The 21,725-nt window shown below is 41.4% G+C and overlaps 1 long non-coding RNA gene across 1 annotated transcript in view; it reads right to left on the reverse strand.

Moving 5' to 3' along the window:
* LOC122690062 overlaps positions 1-21,725 on the reverse strand; it is an 83,792-nt gene that overhangs the window by 35,070 nt on the left and 26,997 nt on the right. The window contains exon 3 of the long non-coding RNA XR_006339966.1: positions 5,988-6,093. This is a non-coding gene — a long non-coding RNA (uncharacterized LOC122690062). The remainder of the gene's footprint in view (positions 1-5,987; positions 6,094-21,725) is intronic.

The raw sequence follows: 21,725 nt of genomic DNA on the forward strand, positions 1-21,725 counted from the left end.
TACCACTTCCAGGCCTCCACCTTGACAGAATGGACATGCCTTATTCACTTTCCTCTTCCTCCAGCTAGATCCTGGATGTGTGTGGGGGGGTAAGTGGGGCAACCTCGACCACTCAAATGAGAATCACATCTTAGGGAATGCTAGAGCAGTAACTTGTTGAATTGACAACTTGTAAAGAAGCCTAAATTCTGGAATGAAGATGCAAAGCAGAGCCACTATCGTTCTGAAACACAACAGAACTTTCACGTGAGAGAAAAGTGAACTTCTGAATTTGTAAAGCCATTTTACTCTATGGTCACTTTTTTTTTTAAACGGGGGGAGGGGAGGAGGCCCTCTGTTTACCCTAACAAATGCAGATGCATAAAATGCAGATGGAGAAAGGCGGTGAAAAGAGTATTATTGGAGATTGAAGGAGCAGCCAAAGTAGACACAGGGGTACGTATGAACGTGCATGGACAATTCCTATTGTCAAGAAATCACAATAGTTAGGCTGGCTGGAGCATATGGTATGTGAAGTCATAATAGCAAATAGAGTTGGAAAGGTAAATTTTAAATTCAGATTATGGGATCTGGCATTCCAGGCCAGTGGTAACAGGGAGCCATTGCAGACCTAACAAAGGAAAGCAATGTTTGGGTGAGATTATTCTGGCAATAGTGTGTGTGATAACTTGACGTGGGGAGACGAGAGGAAGACCAGTTAAGCTTTTGTAATAGTCCAGCTGAAGGATGGCAGTAAGAACCTCAATGAGGTTAACAGTAGTACAAATATAGTGATGAAAGCAGCTATCCTCAATTTAGGTATTCCTCCCAAAAATATCTGATAAGCTTTGAGCTCTTAGAGACTGAACTAATGATAGAGTATCTAGTGTAGGGTAAAATTAGCTGTTCCAAATTACATAGAAAAATAGTAAATCACCATAGATCTTTGAACATGCACTTGAGGGGGGAAAAAGGAAAAAATTTAGGATAGGGGGAAATTTTTCAAAACTAGAAAAAGGCATTATATGGAACTGTATCCAAATATATTTATTATCTGCATTTCTAGAATTTAAACTAAAACTGGATTTTTGTAAATGAATTATTGTCTTCCCAATGAGCTTATTTCTGAGTTGTGTCCTCTTTGACTAATTGTCCACAGTAAACACCTAACATGTACTTTTAGTTTCTTCACCCCAGACTATTATACAGCTAATGGCATGGGGAACATTTCAATAAACTCTTCACTAAAGCCAAGTAGATTGTTTGTTGTTTAAATTTAAAAGTGCTCTTGTAATTTGGCTTTTCAGAAAATTTAGAGGTCATATATGAGTTATGCCTTAAAGCATGGCCCAGCTATACTAAACAATAAATGAGTTTAATGATAAATATACTCCAAGTTGGTGACTGGTTAGAATCCCGGGATTAAAACAGGATATAACCGAAGCAGTCCTGAGGGTGTGAGCACACAAATATTGAACTTGAAAATCACAGGCTTCAACAGTGTAGAGAGTGTGCTGAAGAAGTTGATTGAAATCAATTATCCTCCTGAAAACTGGGAGGTATTCAGAGAACAATTAGGAGGAGTCCAATCCATATTCATTAATACAGAGTGGGTCCCCAAATGACAGAGATATCTGCTGTGATTAACAACGAAGTTAAAAAAAAAAAAGATAGCTTCATAAGAAACAGGCGTGGGAAAGGCTTACAGAACACAATAGACAGTAACTTTCTTAAATTCTGTTAGAAAGAAGCCGCAATCTAGTTCATGATGAAATATATTTATTAGTAATAGGAGCCAAAGTGAGGGGGCTCTGATTCACATGTGTTACCCAACACAGAGAAGAAGTGACGAAGTCTCGTTTGCCCTTGCCCGTGGCTTATTTGATAACTTGATAATAATTCATATGGTAGGTCAGGCTTCAAACATAGGCAGAGGAGGGAGGCTTTGACATTAAGAAGGAATCCAGAGCTCTGGGTTCCAAAACAAAGGCCTTTCACCATTGCTGAGGATCCCTGAGGGGCTCATCAACCCCCACATAAAATGATGATAATATCTGTCCTGCCAACCTCACAACAAAGGTATTTAACAATCAAACATGACTGTATGGAAGTTGATCATTGCTGCACACTGCAAGGAATTGGTTACTGTTTCACTACTTTGTTCATAATAGCAGCTGACTGTGTGCTAGGTCCTGTGCTAAGCACTGAGCATTCATTAATAACTTACTCTTTGTAACTACCCTATGGCAACGGGTTCCATTATTATCCCACTTTACAGGTAAGGAAACTGAGCCTCAGAGAGTTTAACATACAAAATGACACAGCTAGTAAATGGTAACACCATCATGTGAGGCCAAGCTGTTTGATGACAGAGCCTATTCTGTAATCCAGGGGTCCCCAACCTCTGGGCATGGACTGGTACCTCCTGTCAGATAAGAGGTGGCATTAGATTAGAAGTGCACAATAAACGTAATGTGCTTAAATCATCCCCAAACCATCCCCCCTCCCCTGGTCCATGATAAAAATGGTCTTCCATGAAACCCATCCCGGGTGCCAGGAAGGTTGGGAACCACTGCAAACCACTGGATTGCAATACCTCTTGACATTAATACCTGATATTTGCATATTATTTTGCCTCTTCCAGGCTGTTATCCCTCTGATGAACTCCTTCTGCAATTCATATATGTTCTCATTTACTTTCAAACACCTTCCCATTTAATCAACACCACAGTCCTATGAAGTAGGGAAATCATTCCCTGTATCATGGAAGGGAAACCAGACTCAAGGGAAAGTGACTTGACCAAGGTCACACCACTGGTAAGTGTTAAGTGTTCTTGACAATACACTGAAGCTGCCCTACCAATTTGGTTTACTGGGTACATGGAGATCAGGAAACATTTCCTCGGTCATCCAATGTGAGTACTCTATTCCCTGGAAATACCTTTAAATTTTTTTTTTATCTAAATTGCCTAAAATTTAGAAATAGCAAGACTCATGAGGTGTCAGAGCACAAGACAAGCACAGCTAAAACTAGGGTCTGGGCCAAGCTCTACAGAGGTGCCATGATGGGGACTCCGACCATCCAAATACATTCATCAATGACAATCCTAGAGGCAGGATGAGGATCTAAGCCACTTTTGATAGACTGCATCTCTAAGCCCTTCAAGGGTAAATCCATAGATAAGCATGATTCATGAGCATGTTCAGTGTGGCTTACAAAAAGGACTCATTTGTGGAGATTAACTGCAAAGAGTAACTAGTTTGAATGCAAAATTCAAAATCAATGTCTGAAGGTCAGTATTAGGTGACCTGTCCTCTGCAGATTTCAAGTCAACCCTGAATTTCAGCCATCAATATATTCCCCCTTCCCGCCCCCAAAGGCAAATGAAGTACACCTGAAAGGCAGAGGACACTTGCTCGGGGCATTCCTCTTCTTTTTGCAGCTCTCCAGCTGCCCAGGGCCCTCCTGCTGCCTTCCATTGCCGAGTACCATCTGCTGTTGACCTCCCTGTAGAATCTCCCGTCTCTCACCTATACTTTCCTGTCTAAGTGACCCCTTTCCTTAGGGTAACACATGGGATTGCAAGTGCCTCTGAGAAATTAATTACAACTAATTTGTTAATGGTTGAAAAGGAGTTTTGTTATTCAGCCCCACATCTATCCCACTATAGAAAACAGGAGACAGCATGGTTCAGTAAAGGAAAAGAAAGTGCTAGTCACTCAGTCGTGTCTGACTCTTAGCGACCCCATGGACTGTAGGCTGCCCAGCTCCTCTATCCATGGGATTCTCGAGGCAAGGATACTGGAGCGGGTAGCCATTTCCTTCTCCAGTCAGTAGAGGAAAAGTGGCCTCAAAATCCACCAGACTGAAAGCCAGGACAATAGGGTCATAGTTCAAGGTCTCTGTGCCTGAGCTGTGTGGTTTATTTTCTTCAGCATCAGTTTAATTGAGACTAGAACCCGTTCACAGAGAACCAGCATGCCCTGCATGCTTCTGGGATCTATCCAAGCCCTGCCCAAAGTGAAGAGGACTTAGGTCAGATTTTTGCATGATTTCCTATAGAATAGGACTGGTTTACCTATGCTTATACACATTGGAAGGATTGATGCTGAAGCTGAAACTCCAATACTTTGGCCACCTGATGCGAAGAACTGACTCATTTGAAAAGACCCTGAAGCTGGGAAAGATTGAAGGCGGGAGGAGAAGGGGACAACAGAGGATGAGACGGTTGGATGGCATCACCAACTCAATGGACATGGATTTGGGTAGACTCCGGGAGTTGGTGATGGACAGGGAGGCCTGCCATGCTGCAGTCCATGGGGTCGCAAAGAGTCGGACATGACTGAGCCACTGAACTGAACTGAATATACATTTCACTGCTCTCCAGGAAAAGCTCTCTCTCCTTCAATCAAGTCTGACTCCATGGTCAAAGATGATGGAAAGAGACTGTCCAAAGCATTCTTAAAGAGTATTTTATTTTTTGGTCCAATCTTAGAGGTGGAAACACCAAGGTTTAGGACTTGGTTCTCTAGGACAGCAGGAAATCATGGAAGCCTTCTGAGCAGAGAAGTGACATAAATAGGGTGGCATTTGGAATACTAAACACTTAAATGATCATTCTATGGGATAAAGCCCATACCAAGAGCCTTACCACATCCCCAAATCCATAAAATAACCCTATGAACCAGGTGTTTTCACCCACATTCAGGAGGAAATTGAGACACAGATTGGTTACAAACATGTTATAGAACTTGTTGAAAGCCACACAACTATTAAACAATGAATCCAGGGTATAATCCAGGTCAGTCTGGTCTTTTTACCACTATACTAAGCAACAAGTCCACTTTCCTGTTGAGATTTAGACTCAGGGAACATCAGGAAGGAAACAAAATGCCTCCATCCCATCTCACCCGTGTCTTCAGCCACTTCCAACTGCCAAAAATTTCATATAGAGATTTACCCCACCAACTGAATCCCTTTCTATGCAGTGGCTCTTGGGACTGCCATCAATCATTGCTCCTTTATGAAGGAGCAGTTCTCCATGCTCTCATAGGACAGGATTTTAGATAGGACAGAAGAAAGGTTGTGGGCTCTGGGAATCTAGGATGGAAGGAAAAAGGAAGGAAAAAAACCATCACAGGGATAAGGAGGAGGAAATAGCCCAGGAAGGGAGTGAAGATGAGGAACTACCAAAGACCAATTTTCCTGACTTCATAATTTTGCCAGGGGTTGGTTTATATATCACAACAAGTGAGCTGAGCAATGTTCCTTCTGAACTGGAATTAAAAGAGAAAGAATGTTTCTCAATATTCCAACCTGTCAAACTAGTTCAAAGATTCCATTTTACTACTAACAGAAACTGATCCAACCGGCCAAGAAGATGGATTTCTCAAATCTGGTGCCTTGGCTAACTGTATCTCTACGTCTGTTGTCATTTCTTCCTCATGCCTCGCTCCTGACTCATATATACCACCTTCAACTTCTGAGCAGATTAGGGCCAAGTGTGGCTGCCCTCCTGACTTTGTGCATTTCTTCGGAAAAGCAGTGAGCGCTACTGGTCCTAAGTAGAAGTGGCAGCCATGAGGATGAGAGAGTCCGAGAGCTGCCTCACCTGTTTAGTGCATCCAGGCTCAAATAACCTGTGAGATGGATCTTAACAGACCTCAGCTGAGCACAGACCCTCACAAGGTAAGGAAATGACAAGGAGAGAGTCAGCAGCATCCGCAGAAAAGACTCCGAGCTCATTCATCAAAGAGGTGAGACCTTGTTGCAGAAAAGACTCTGGCTGCTATGACTCGCTTCAGTGGCTGGACCTTATGCACACTCTGGACTCCAGCAGATTTGTGTAAAATTTCCCTCTTACTATTGTAAATTCAAAAATCTTTTCACCTCTATTTGTCAAGCAGGCACTGGGAGAGGCATGAGATCAGAGATGAAGTGAACGCAATCCCCAGTCACTCCACCTTGGCTGCCATTCGCTCCTCCATACATCTGTTACTGGACTCACCATTTCCTTGCAAACCAGAAGGGAAGATCCTTGAGGACTGGGAATATCCTTGTTTCTCGAGTGCCTATTACAATGCCTGGTCCATTGAAGATGCTCGATGTGTGATCTGGAAGAACAAACCCAACTCCGTAAGTGATCAGATTCTTTTACTTTAGCCTTTGTATTCAATTGCTTTTGTTTAGTTTTATTAGGTCAAGCAGGCATGAAACTGAGCAGGGCCCTGTGGGGCCCTTCTGGGCACAAAAGCCTTTCTGGGTCCCTTGTTTTTCATTTGTAGGTAATAGGCTTCATTCAGCCTCCTAGATCTTCCCTGAGTTCAAACAGCTGCTCATCAAGGAAGGGAGGGGATGCAGAAACAAAGGAGAAGCAGTCAAGAAACAATACTGCAGCCATCGGACAAGTTCCTCATTTCTCTGGAAAGGATATACAAAACAATATCTTTGAGTTTTTCTGCAGGAACTAAAGGCATCCACCCAGGTGGATGCAGTAACTCCAGGCTGTGCACAAGATTTGTGGACCTCCGCCCTGTTACCTCATCACCTATCAGTCAGAAGAAAGCCACACACCTTGCGGCCCTCACCCCAAATTTTGCCTCTAAAAACTTGTCCCCTGAGGAGGAGCCAAGATGGCGGAGGAGTAGGACAGGGAGACCACTTTCTCTCCTACAAATTCATCGAAAGAATAACTGAACGCAGAGCAAACTTCACAGAACAACTTCTGATCGCTAGCTGAGGTCATCAGGCGCCCAGAAAAGCAGCCCATTGTCTTTGAAAGGAGGTAGGACAAAATATAAAAGATAAAAAGTGAGACAAAAGAGCTGAGGACGGAGATTCGTCCTGGGAAGGGAGTCTTGGGCGGCATTGCTTGGGGTAGGGTCCGGGCCTGAGTGCCCTGAGGACAATCGGAGGGAGCTTCTGTGAGGTGCCAACTTGAACTGTGGGAGACCAAAAGAGAGAGAGTACATTAACCGGCCCGAACACACTGCCGGCGGTTCGCAGAACAAAGAGACCGAGAAAGTCCCGAGAAGAGCTCGCAGGCTGCGGACTGGCCCAGCCCCGCCGGAGGCAGGAGGCAGGGGGGAGGGGAAGGTCGCGGCGAGACACAGGGCGCAGGCACCCGACCGGCGCGGGCGGGGACTGGGGCTGGGGACGCAGAGGGCGGAAGGCGCGCGCACCCGACTGGCGCCAGCGGAAACTGAGTCTGGGTCCGTGGAGGGGAGTGGGTGCGCCACACCTGGGGAGAGAGCACCCACCAAGCCCCTGGCTGCCTGGACCGCTCTGACCGGGAAGGCACAGAGAGCAGGCGCAGCTTTTCCTTCCGCGCTGTAGTAGAACACCCGAGGGCTGGAACCTCGCGCAGCGCGGGGCGCGCTCCATATAGAGCAGCCGGGAGCCTGAGCAGCGCAGACGGAGAAAGCAGCGTCAGCCCCTCCCGGCAGCGCCAGCCCATCCCCGCAGCGTCAGCCCCTCCCCGCAGAGCGACGGAACTAGCTACCTGAATAAGAGTCCGCCTCCGCCCGCCTGTGTCAGGGCGGAAATGAGGCTCTGAAGAGACCGGCAAACAGAAGTCGAATAAACAAAGGGAACCGCTTCAGAAGGGACTGGTGCAACAGATTAAAATCCCTCTAGAAAACACCGACTATACCGTAAGGGGCCTGTAGATACGGAGAAGTGTAAGCTGGAACGAGGAGCTATCTGAAACTGAGCCGAACCCACACTGACCGCAACAGCTCTAGAGAAACTCCTAGATATAATTTTACTTTTTTCTCTTTTTTTTTTTCTTTTTTTTTTCTTTTTTTTATTTTTTCTCTTTTATTTTCCTTTAAAACCCCCTATTACTCCCCCATTACTCCTTAACTTTCATTTTCATAGATTTTTATGATTTTTTTAATTAGGGGAAAAAAATTTTTTTCTTTTTTTTTCTTCTTTTTTTTTTCTTTTTCTTTCCTTTTTCTCTTCTATTTTCTATTTTTCTTTTCCTCTTATTTCTTTTAAAGTCCTCTAGTACTCCTCTACTACTCCTTAATTTTCATTTTCAACACACTATAACCTTACAAAAAAAAAAAAAAAAGAAGAGAAGCCCTATTTTTAAATGGAAGATTATTCTCTCCCAATCTTGACTCTCTGTTTTCTACCTCAGAACACCTCTATTTCCTCCTTTCCCCTTCTCTTCCCAATCCAATTCTGTGAATCTTTGTAGGTGACTGGGCTACGGAGAACACTCTGGGAACAGACAGCTGCGTAGATCTGTCTCTCTCCTCTTGAGTCCCCCTTTTTCTCCTCCTGCTCATCTCTATCTCCCTCCTCCCTCTCCTCTTCTTCATGTAACTCTGTGAACCTCTCTGGGTATGCCTAACAGGGGAGAATCTTTTCGCCATTAACCTAGAAGTTTTCTTATCAGTGCTGTATAGCTGGAGAAGTCCTGAGACTACAGGAAGAATAAAACTGAAATCCAGAGGCAGGAGACTTAAGCCCAAAACCTGAGAACACCAGAAAACTCCTGACTACATGGAACTTTAAGCAATAAGTGACTGTCCAAAAGCCTCCATACCTACACTGAAACCAACCACCACCCAAGAGCCAATAAGTTATAGAGCAAGACATACCACGCAAATTCTCCAGCAACACAGGAACATAGCCCTGAAAGTCAACATACAGGCTGCCCAAGGTCACACCTAACACATACACCCATCTCAAAACTCATTACTGGGCACTCCATTACTCTCCAAAGAGAAGAAATCAAGTTCCACGCACCAGAACACTGACCCAAGCTTCCCTAACCAGGAAACCTTGACAAGCCAATCGTCTAACCCCACCCACTGGGTAAATCTTCCACAATAAAAAGGAACCACAGACCTCCAGAATACAGAAAGCCCACTCCAGACACAGCAATCTAAACAAGATGAAAAGGCAGAGAAATACCCAACAGGTAAAGGAACATGAAAAATGCCCACCAAGTCAAACAAAAGAGGAGGAGATAGGGAATCTACCTGAAAAAGAATTTAGAATAATGATAATAAAAATGATCCAAAATCTTGAAAACAAAATGGAGTTACAGATAAATAGCCTGGAAACAAAAATTGAAAAGATACAAGAAATGTTTAATAAAGACCTAGAAGAAATAAAAAAGACTCAATTAAAAATGAGTAATGCAATGAATGAGATCAAAAACACTTTGGAGGGAACCAAGAGTAGAATAACGGAGGCAGAAGATAGGATAAGTGAGGTAGAAGATAAAATGGTGGAAATAAATGAAGCAGAGAGGAAAAAAGAAAAAGGGATCAAAAGAAATGAGGACAACCTCAGGGACCTCTGGGACACTGTGAAACGCCCCAACATTCGAATCATAGGAGTCCCAGAAGAAGAAGACAAAAAGAAAGGCCATGAGAAAATACTTGAGGAGATAATAGCTGAAAACTTCCCTAAAATGGGGAAGGAACTAGCCACCCAAGTCCAAGAAACCCAGAGAGTCCCAAACAGGATAAACCCAAGGCGAAACACCCCAAGACACATATTAATCAAATTAACAAAGATCAAACACAAAGAACAAATATTAAAAGCAGCAAGGGAGAAACAACAAATAACACACAAAGGGATTCCCATAAGGATAACAGCTGACCTATCAATAGAAACCCTCCAGGCCAGAAGGGAATGGCAGGACATACTTAAAGTAATGAAAGAGAATAACCTACAACCTAGATTACTGTACCCAGCAAGGATCTCATTCAGATATGAAGGAGAATTTAAAAGCTTTACAGATAAGCAAAAGCTGAGAGAATTCAGCACCACCAAACCAGCTCTTCAACAAATGCTAAAGGATCTTCTCTAGACAGGAAATGCACAAAGGTTGTATAAACGTGAACCCAAAACAACAAAGTAAATGGCAACAGGACCACACCTATCAATAATTACCCTAAATGTAAATGGGTTGAATGCCCCAACCAAAAGACAAAGATTGGCTGAATGGATACAAAAACATGACCCCTATATATGCTGTCTACAAGAGACCCACCTCAAAACAAGAGACACATACAGACTGAAAGTGAAGGGCTGGAAAAAAATATTTCATGCAAACGGAGACCAAAAGAAAGCAGGAGTCGCAATACTCATATCAGATAAAATAGACTTTCAAATAAAGGATGTGAAAAGAGACAAAGAAGGACACTACATAATGATCAAAGGATCAATCCAAGAAGAAGATATAACAATTATAAATATATATGCACCCAACATAGGAGCACCGCAATATGTACGGCAAACACTAACGAGTATGAAAGAGGAAATTAATAGTAACACAATAATAGTGGGAGACTTTAATACCCCACTCACAACTATGGATAGATCAACTAAACAGAAAATTAACAAGGAAACACAAACCTTAAATGACACAATGGACCAGCTAGACCTAATTGATATCTATAGGACATTTCACCCCAAAACAAGCAACTTCACCTTTTTCTCAAGTGCACACGGAACCTTCTCCAGAATAGATCACATCCTGGGCCATAAATCTGGTCTTGGAAAATTCAAAAATTGAAATCATTCCAGTCATCTTTTCTGACCACAGTGCAGTAAGATTAGATCTCAATTACAGGGAAAAAATTGTTAAAAATTCAAACATATGGAGGGTAAATAACACGTTTCTGAATAACCAACAAATCAGAAGAAATCAAAAAAGAAATCAAAATATGTATAGAAATGAATGAAAATGAAAACACAACAACCCAAAACCTATGGGACACTGTAAAAGCAGTGCTTAGGGGAAGGTTCATAGCATTACAGGCTTATATCAAGAAACAAGAAAAAAACCAAATAAATAACCTAACTCTACACCTAAAGCAATTAGAGAAGGAAGAAATGAAGAACCCCAGGGTTAGCAGAAGGAAAGAAATCTTAAAAATCAGGGCAGAAATAAATGCAAAAGAAACTAAAGAGACCATAGCAAAAATCAACAAAGCTAAAAGCTGGTTTTTTGAAAAAATAAACAAAATTGACAAACCATTAGCAAGACTCATTAAGAAGCAAAGAGAGAAGAACCAAATTAACAAAATTAGAAATGAAAATGGAGAGATCACAACAGACAACACTGAAATCCAAAGGATCATAAGAGACTACTACCAGCAGCTCTATGCCAATAAAATGGACAACTTGGATGAAATGGACAAATTCTTAGAAAAGTATAACCTTGCAAAACTGAACCAGGAAGAAATAGAAGATCTTAACAGACCCATCACAAGCAAGGAAATCGAAACTGTAATCAAAAATCTTCCAGCAAACAAAAGCCCAGGACCAGATGGCTTCACAGCTGAATTCTACCAAAAATTTAGAGAAGAGCTAACACCTATCTTACTCAAACTCTTCCAGAAAATTGCAGATGAAGGTAAGCTTCCAAACTCATTCTATGAGGCCACCATCACCCTAATTCCAAAACCAGACAAAGATGCCACAAAAAAAGAAAACTACAGGCCAATAGCACTGATGAACATAGATGCAAAAATCCTTAACAAAATTCTAGCAAACAGAACCCAACAACATATTAAAAAAATCATACACCACGACCAAGTGGGCTTTATCCCAGGAATGCAAGGATTCTTTAATATCTGCAAATCAATCAATGTAATACACCACATTAGCAAATTGAAAGATAAAAACCATATGATTATCTCAATAGATGCAGAGAAAGCCTTTGACAAAATTCAACACTCATTTATGATTAAAACTCTCCAAAAAGCAGGAATAGATGGTGAAAAATTGAAAGCATTTCCCCTGAAATCAGGAACAAGACAAGGGTGCCCACTCTCACCACTACTATTCAACATAGTGTTGGAAGTTTTGGCCACAGCAATCAGAGCAGAAAAAGAAGTAAAAGGAATCCAGATAGGAAAAGAAGAAGTGAAACTCTCACTGTTTGCAGATGACATGATCCTCTACATAGAAAACCCTAAAGACTCTACCAGAAAATTACTAGAGCTAATCAATGAATATAGTAAAGTTGCAGGATATAAAATTAACACACAGAAATCCCTTGCATTCCTATATACTAAAAATGAAAAAACAGAAAGAGAAATTAAGGAAACAATACCATTCACCATTGCAACAAAAAGAATAAAATACTTAGGAGTATATCTACCTAAAGAAACAAAAGACCTATACATAGAAAACTATAAAACACTGATGAAAGAAATCAAAGAGGACACAAACAGATGGAGAAACATACCGTGTTCATGGATTGGAAGAATCAATATTGTCAAAATGGCTATTCTACCCAAAGCAGTCTATAGATTCAATGCAATCCCTATCAAGCTACCAATGGTATTTTTCACAGAACTAGAACAAATAATTTCACAATTTGTATGGAAATACAAAAAACCTCGAATAGCCAAAGTAATCCTGAGAAAGAAGAATGGAACTGGAGGAATCAACCTGCCTGACTTCAGACTCTACTACAAAGCCACAGTCATCAAGACAGTATGGTACTGGCACAAAGACAGAAATATAGATCAATGGAACAGAATTAAAAGCCCAGAGATAAATCCACGAACCTATGGACACCTTATCTTTGACAAAGGAGGCAAGGATATACAATGGAAAAAAGACAACCTCTTTAACAAGTGGTGCTGGGAAAACTGGTCAACCACTTGTAAAAGAATGAAACTAGAACACTTTCTAACACCATACACAAAAATAAACTCAAAATGGATTAAAGATCTAAATGTAAGACCAGAAACTATAAAACTCCTAGAGGAGAACATAGGCAAAACACTCTCCAACATAAATCACAGCAAGATCCTCTATGACCCGCCTCCCAGAATATTGGAAATAAAAGCAAAACTAAACAAATGGGATCTAATGAAATTTAAAAGCTTTTGCACTACAAAGGAAACGATAAGTAAGGTGAAAAGACAGCCCTCAGATTGGGAGAAAATAATAGCAAATGAAGAAACAGACAAAGGATTAATCTCAAAAATATACAAGCAACTCCTGAAGCTCAATTCCAGAAAAATAAATGACCCAATTCAAAAATGGGCCAAAGAACTAAATAGACATTTCTCCAAAGAAGACATACAGGTGGCTAACAAGCACATGAAAAGATGCTCAACATCACTCATTATTAGAGAAATGCAAATCAAAACCACAATGAGGTACCATTACACGCCAGTCAGGATGGCTGCTATCCAAAAGTCTATAAGCAATAAATGCTGGAGAGGGTGTGGAGAAAAGGGAACCCTCTTACACTGTTGGTGGGAATGCAAGCTAGTACAGCCGCTATGGAAAACAGTGTGGAGATTTCTTAAAAAACTGGAAATAGAACTGCCATATGACCCAGCAATCCCACTTCTGGGCATACACACTGAGGAAACCAGATCTGAAAGAGACACATGCACCCCAATGTTCATTGCAGCACTGTTTATAATAGCCAGGACATGGAAGCAACCTAGATGCCCATCAGCAGACGAATGGATAAGGAAGCTGTGGTACATATACACCATGGAATATTACTCAGCCGTTAAAAAGAATTCATTTGAATCAGTCCTAATGAGATGGATGAAACTGGAGCCCCTTATACAGACTGAACTAAGCCAGAAAGATAAAGAACATTACAGCATACTAACGCATATATATGGAATTTAGAAAGATGGTAACGATAACCCTATATGCAAAACAGAAAAAGAGACACAGAAATACAGAACAGACTATTGAACTCTTTGGGAGAATGTGAGGGTGGGATATTTCAAAAGAACAGCATGTATACTATCTATGGTGAAACAGATCCCCAGCCCAGGTGGGATGCATGAGACAAGTGCTCGGGCCTGGTGCACTGGGAAGACCCAGAGGAATCGGGTGGAGAGGGAGGTGGGAGGGGGGATCGGGATGGGGAATATGTGTAAATCTATGGCTGAATCATATCAATGTATGACAAAACCCACTGCAATGTTGTGAAGTAATTAGCCTCCAACTAATAAAAAATTAAAAAAAAAAAACAAAAAAACTTGTCCCCTGCCCCAAACCACCCAAGAGTTTGGGGGTTTTGCACACAAACCATCTACTCTCCTGGCTTGGCCCTGCAATAAACCTTTCTCTGCTCCAAATTCTGGCATTTCAATTCAGCCTCACTGTGCAGCGGACATTTGAACTGGCTTTTACTAACAGGCAGGCAAGTTAAGCACTAAAGGGATGTGGCCTTTAGCTTAAAAGATACACCATTTTGGTGAACCTGACCTCCCACTCTGGAGCATAAAATATATTTGTTTAGTTCAAGGCAACATCTCAACCAGGCCCAAGTTCGAACAGGTGCTGGACGAACAATGTAACAAATCCCCTTCGGGGCTGGCCAGTATCAAAACATTTGTAAGACCTATTGTCTTTTGACCTTACCTCCAGCCACACCCACCCCACTCTTGGTAGCACAAAAGAAACTAATGTCCAAACCCCAGGCAGGATGATTCTTTAGCCCACCATCTTCTCATTTGCTGGCTTTCCCAAACAAAGTCACTATTCCTCGCCCCAACACCCCATCTCTTGATTTATCAGCCTGTTATGGGGTGAGCAGTACGAGTCTGGACAAAGTAACAAATATAGGTGGCAAACAAACAGGGATTATAAATCAAGCAAATCTGACTTTTATACTAACCCCAACTCTCAAGTCATATGGATCTTCAAAGACCCATAGCTGCAAAGGCTTTCATTTTGACTCCTGTCAACAGCCTATTATATGTTAACAAGGCATAAACACACTCAGGAAGCACCTTCAATTTTTAGGAATGCTTTTGTACCCTAAAAAATAAATAAATAAACGTAGTTGACCTTTTAAGTAAGCTTGACAAACCTGGTCTTCCTAAAACTGGGAAGCCTGCAGCAGCAACTTCTTCCAGCCCTTCTTTCACAAAGCAACTTCCCAGATTTAAAACCTCCCCCACCCCAGGAGGAAAACACGCTCCCTCCCAGTAATCCTGGCGTGAACCCACAGCTGCTCTGCCTATTGTTAGGCACCAAAGCAAAGCAATCAGACTTTCTTTGTATCAGCTGAAAAAAAGAAAATCTCGCACATCCACGCCTAACTGCCTCACACCTGTGCTCACAAAGGTGTCAGCAGCTCTGAGCATCCTGTAACTAAATCTGGAAAATTGTCTACTTCAAGCAAAGTGATGCACAGTAAGCTTCAAACCTCTTTGCCAGCTACATACGATTTGGAATACACATGTGTTCCTTTTTCCTGGTAACCTTTCAAGCCTAAACTCTTCCCAGTATAAGACTATGGGCAGAGAGCTCAGATCTAGAATTTCAGTGGTCAGTCTGCAAATTGGTCCATGCTGCTGCTGCTGCTAAGTTGCTTCAGTCGTGTCTGACTCTGTGTGACTCCATAGACGGTAGCCCACCAGGCTCCGCTGTCCCTGGGATTTTCCAGGCAAGAGTACTGGAGTGGGTTGCCATTGCCTTCTCCGATTGGCCCATGGGACCTCCGTAAGTGCAAAGAGACTTCAAGAAACAATCTCAGTCTATAAGCCGACTCTGTTTTGAAAAAATAATAGCAACAATTTATTGTGTCCTTGGGCTTCCCCAGGTAGAGCTAGTGGTAAAGAATCCACCCGTCAATGCAGGAGACACAAGATAAGCGGGTTCAATCCCTGGATTGGCAAGATCCCCAGGAGGAGAAAATGGCAACCCACTCCAATATTCTTGCCTGGAAAATTTCATGGGCAGAGGAGCGGGCTACAGTCCACGGGATCGCAAAGAGTCAGACACAACTGAGCACACACACAGAGGGTGTGTTCTAATTTCTAATGTTAAGACATGCCAGGCACTGCTTTAACCATTATTTCAGTTTTAACAGGTAAGGGAACTGAGGCATAGATCTGCTAAGTAACCTGCCAAAGATTGCATAGCCAACAGATGTGAACCCATTAACTCCATGTGTTTTTATAAATTAATTTATTAACTCATTACTCTTAACAAGATGAAAATACTTATGTTAAGCCAATTATAATTTGCTGAGTTTAAATCAACATAACCTTTAAATTGGTAGCATTTTTATTTATTTACCTTTGCCATAGACTCCAAATTCTGTGTGAACAATCATCAGTGTTGTGGAATCCAGAGTTGAAAAACACACCTTGGAGGACACTCAAGACAATGGAGTACAGTTTATTACACCAGCAGGTCCAAGGGGAATCAGTTCCCAACAAGGACCCTGATGTTTCTGAGAGGCCCAGTTTTATACCCCCAACTACTTGTCTGGTTACATGTTAGCAACCTCTTTGTTGTATATGATTGAGTTTTACAACAAGCAGATGCTAGGAGAACAAACAATTAAGGTTAAAGGTGGGGGGGGGGGAGCAATGCTTAACAAGTGGTGGGGGGGATGTCTCCATGGTTAATCTAACAGGGGCAGCCTGACCTCAGCTACAATCTGCGTTTGCCATCTCTAGGGAGGACAGACTCCACAAGACCTGGTTTTCACTAGCAACAGTTTCCTTACTCTTGGTCAGGGTTCAGGCCCGGTTCACATCCTGTCTTTAGGATGGATGACAAGCTTCAAGATGGAGTCTCTCCTGCTTTCCTCACACTGGCCCCAACATCAGGAATCATTTCAACTCTCTTCATCCCTGCCTATCAAAATCCTATACACCTTCAAGATCCAATTCAAATACCCACAACTCTCTAAACCTTTTTCTAGTCACTTCTCTAGATACACTCTCTTCCTCATATTTCTCCTCTGGGAAACTAGCTTTTAGTAGATATTTTTGATCCAGCTCTTAGTAGACATTGGGGTGATTATTTTATCACCATCTACTCAACCATTAATTCCTTAGAGGCAAAAATTGAGCCATACTCAACTCTGAATTCTCCATAGAGCCTAACACAGTGCCTTGCAATAGTAGCTCCACATATATCTTTACTGAATTTCCAGTTGAGAACTACATTTACATCTTGCTGGGTAACAAATAAGTGAGAATACTGAAAGATATGGGAAAATAATGTCAAGTGGAAGAGATGTTGGAATTGTCCCAGCATAAGAAATAAGCCAGAAGGAAATATGTGTAAGTACCACAAGTCTACATGGTAAAGGAAGCTAGGAAGAGTGTGAACCATTTGGCATGAGAATGTGCCAGGATGCAAACCACAAGGTCATAAAAAGGACAACTATTATTTGTTAATACCCTGATCACAGGGTCAAGGGAACAATAGGAATCTGGCATAAGTCACAATGATCAAATATAAAGTCAAAAAGAATCAACTAATGGAAAGCAGATAGTCAAAACAATACAGAAAGTCTAAATACCTAATGCAATATAATAAGTGATCAGCTGGTTTAACATCAAATTATTTCAGTAGAATTTGGGGTAAAGAGTATAATTTTAAAAGACTTACCATTAGTGGCTAGCTCTTCCAAGATACAAACGGAGTAGCTTCATTTTTTAATATGCTAACATTTTTTTTGGATCAATCAGATTTTCACATCCCATTGATCATCCTATTGTTTGTTTGTTTGTTTGTTTTTGGACTATCCCTCACTGAATATTCAGCAGACCAGAGAATCCAAGTTACACCTAGATCTTTTTTTTTAATGCTTAGAAACCTTGTCTAAATCCTGTGATAAAGAGGGCATTGTCTAGTTAGAGGGAAGGTTCACATTTGGAACAAAGCTTCATGAAAGGACCTGATTCAGAATCATAGTCCCTAGCCCATTTCTTATATTAATAGTTGGGATCTGCCCAAACTCTCAATCAGTTGTTTCCATATGGCAGCTCATGGAACTGTGCCAGTCCGTGATAGAGTTTACCCCTGCTGGGGATGAAGTAAAACAAAAACAAAGATAGCAAAGACTAAATTTAATTATGTTTTTGCTTTTATCTTTTGATTTGCCTATTTTTCAGTTTTGTTTTTCACAGAGACTAAGTTAGTCCTATTAATTTAATCTAGTCAACTGAATTGGCTGTTTTTATTTTAATACTCTGGCCTTCATGCTTGCTTATTTTTAAACTGCCTTTTCTTTCATAAAATAACAATAATAGTAGTTGGTAATTGTGTGTGTGTGTGTGTGTGTGTGTTCCTACATGGCAAAATAAATTTCTGGCAATTTAATGTTAGTCTTCCAGGTATGTATCTACATTTATCCCAATACACACAGACACACAATTTTATTTTGAACTGGCCTGGGCCTCTCAGAAAGATATTGATAAGTTTAATAAAGGTATGGAAGGATTAATGCAAACCAATTTCAATTAACAGCTAAACTCAGCAGACTTATCCTGCTGGTGGTAGGTAGCCATTTTCTTCGAGTACAAAGGTAGTAAATTTTATTTAGTTTAGTTCCACAATTAATTTCTTACAAGTCTATCATAGGGAAATCTATGAATTAGTATTATTAAGCTTATGTTATTAAGGCACATTACTTATAATAATTTCCATTTACTGTGTAGAGCGTGTAAATTGTGCTTCTGAATCTTCTAAAGAGAGATGCATTCATATATTTACCCTTGAATCAGACACTCCCATATTGCAGCATATTTGTATTTATAGATTTTTTTTTTCCTTGGAACTCAGCCTCACAGACACTTCAGTGCAGTCTCTCGCCATCCTTTTGCAGCTTCCTGGTGGAGATGACATTTGCTCAGCTAGAGAATAGACACTTTCTGGCTGAGTTGCTCATCACACTGATACCCCAAGGCCTCGCTGATTTGCTGTCAGAGGACTCCAGCTGTTTAGCTGCCATGATGTGTCTTTCATAGGAAAAGACATTTCCTGGAACATCAACAGCTTGTTAAGGACCAGGGAGTGCAGGGGAGAAAACTTGAAATTTTGGAGGAACAGAGTGATTTGAACTTGGCAGAGGCATGAAGATGAAACAGACAAAGGAATGATCGGGAGAATTTTCCCCCATCTGTGTCTGAAAGACTCATTTTCAGAGCTAACCTTACAATTTGTGATGAGCAACCCTCTACAGCTTAGAAGGTCAAGTGTTGGTAGAAGAAACAGTTGTGACTATTACTCACCCTAGGGATGAACAGATCAGATGAGGATATAAAAACTCATCAAAGAAGCTGGGAAACTCATGAAATGGTCAGCACCATCAGTTCAGTCTGCTTTTCCTTGTTCCTTGATTCCTGAAAATCAAGGACAAAGAATACTCTCGGGCATGTTTATAAGACCCAGAGAGAAAAATACCTGACCAAGGATCCTTGGATTCCAAAGGTCCCTTTGGGAAACAGAATTGGTAGCCAGAACACGCAGGAGGGAGGAGAGAACACAGGGCGAACGAGGCCGTGTTTGCCAATCTGAAGCCCAGGTGGCCCAATTAGCTCAACTTTCTTCCATGGCCATAGACTGACCCCTGAACTCTGGCCAGTCATCTCACAGTTCTGTGCCATTGGTCACAGGGGTCCCTGAGAGAAGGTGGTTGCCTCAGTGTAGACTAGCAGAGACATGGCTTTGAGTGTCACCTCTATGAATGAGGAAAAGCATGACACTTCGGGTCACCAAGCTCAATTTAATGGCCTACAGGAGGAAATGGCAACCTACTCCAGTATTCTTGCCTGGGAAATCCCATGGACAGAGGAGTCTGGTGGGCTACAGTCCATGGGGTCACAAAGAGTCAGACATGACTGAGCGACTAAATGGCAGCAGCAGCAGGAGTCCTGTTACCTGTCCTTTCCACCCTCACAGCTCTTCTCATTCTATGTTGTCTTTGTTATCATGCCTATTTGTCTTCCCACTAAACTGTGGGCTCTTGGAGAACAGAAATTGTGTTTTACTCAACTCTTTAACCCTGGAGCCTCACACAGTGTTGGCATACAGTAAGTACTCAATAAATCTTTGCTTGTCGAATGAATGATGGAATACGAAGGGCTTCAGGGTTCCCAACCATTATTTGCAACAATTCGCTGGGTCATCAATCTATAGGATTCTTGTGTGTGTGTGTGTGTGTGTGTGTGTGTGTGTGTGTGTGTTTGTGTGTGTGTATACACCAAAAAGGAAATGAATGTAATTCACTCTGAAAATTTTAATGGATAAAAGTCTTACCTATGCAAAAATATTACCTATGTATCAAGGGACAGATGTCGATAATAACAAAATTACTTTGTCAACAAAGTCAAGGCTATGGTTTCTCCAGTAGTCATGTATGGATGTGAGAGTTGAACTATAAAGAAAGCTGAGTGCAGAAGAATCGATGCTTTTGAACTGTGGTGTTGGAGAAGATTCTTCAGAGTCCCTTGGACTGCAAGGAGATCCAACCAGTCCATCCTAAAGGAGATCAGTCCTGGGTGTTCATTGGAAGGACTGATGTTGAAGCTGAAACTCCAATACTTTGGCCACCTGATGCAAAGAACTGACTCATTTGAAAAGACCCTGATGCTGGGAAAGATTGAGGGCAGGAGGAGAAGGGGACGACAAAGGATGAGATGGTTGGATGGCATCACCGACTCAATGGACATGAGTTTGGGTAAACTCCGGGAGTTGGTGATGGACAGGGAGGCCTGGCATGCTGCGGTTCATGAGGTCACAAACAGTCAGATACGACTGAATGACTGAACTGAACCAGGGTAATATCATCAGTCTCTAAAGGTTGCTGGCCTAACCCTGGCTCATGCAACCCCATATGCAACAAAACAAATCTTTTTGAATAAAAAAGTCATAATCTACATTCACAATGTTGATATTTGGTCTCAAGTATCAGTTGATGAAATGCTGGTAGCTACCTCATTGGGTATCCCTCCTCCTATTAGCATGTCCATTTTACAGAGAGAGAAAAACTGAAAGAGTGTTCATGTAATTTTCCCAGTCACTTGCTCTAAGTGCCAGAGAGCCAGGCTTCAAACCCAGGTCTTGTTTCTTTCCAAAATTTTTATTTGGAAAATTTTTTAAAATATAGAAAATTTGGAGGAATGTGAAAACCATATACTCCCAACCTAAATTCTGTCATTAACATTTTTCTATACTTGTTTTATCCATCTATCCATCTCTCTATTCATCAATAAATCCATCTTAATTTTGGTGCATGTCAGAGTAATTGCAGACATCAATATACTTCAACCTACATGCTATATGATTATAGCATGCATATCATCAACTAGCATTTAATATTTGCACATCTTTCTAAAATGTACTTATGAAACGCACAAATCTTACATGTGTATATGCTGGGTTTTAACACATGTACACACCTTTAGTTACCCAAATCCTTATGAAGATTTATAATATTACCATTGCCTCTAGAAAGTTCCCTCATGCCACTTCCCAGTCAAGTATGTACTCTTTTGTGTAACAATTTGTCCATGTCATTTTTGTTAATCAGTATTTTGTTCCATTTTATTCTCAAGTGGTTATAGATATACCCCAGTTTATTTATCTGTTCTCTTATTAATGAATACTATTTCCTCTTTCTATTATAAATACTGCTGCTATGAACTTTTGTGTGCAAGTCTTTGTGTGAACATATATTTTCACGTCCCACTTCCTTGATGGCTCAGATGGTAAAGAATAAGCCTGCAGTGCAGGGGACACAGGAGACATGGGTTTGATCCCCGAATCGAGAAGATCCCCTAGAGAAGGAAATGGCAATCCACTCCAGTATTCTTGCCTGGAAAGTTGGACACGACTGAATGACTAACACTTTCACTTTCACTTTCTTAGGTACATGCCTAGGAATGGAATTGAATGGTCATAGGGTAGGTATATTTTTAGTTTTATAAGTGCCAGAACCTCTTCCCAAATTGGTTGTACCATTTTAGTAACCCCA

Source organism: Cervus elaphus, chromosome X (genome assembly GCF_910594005.1).
Source record: "Cervus elaphus chromosome X, mCerEla1.1, whole genome shotgun sequence".
NCBI lineage: Eukaryota > Metazoa > Chordata > Mammalia > Artiodactyla > Cervidae > Cervus > Cervus elaphus.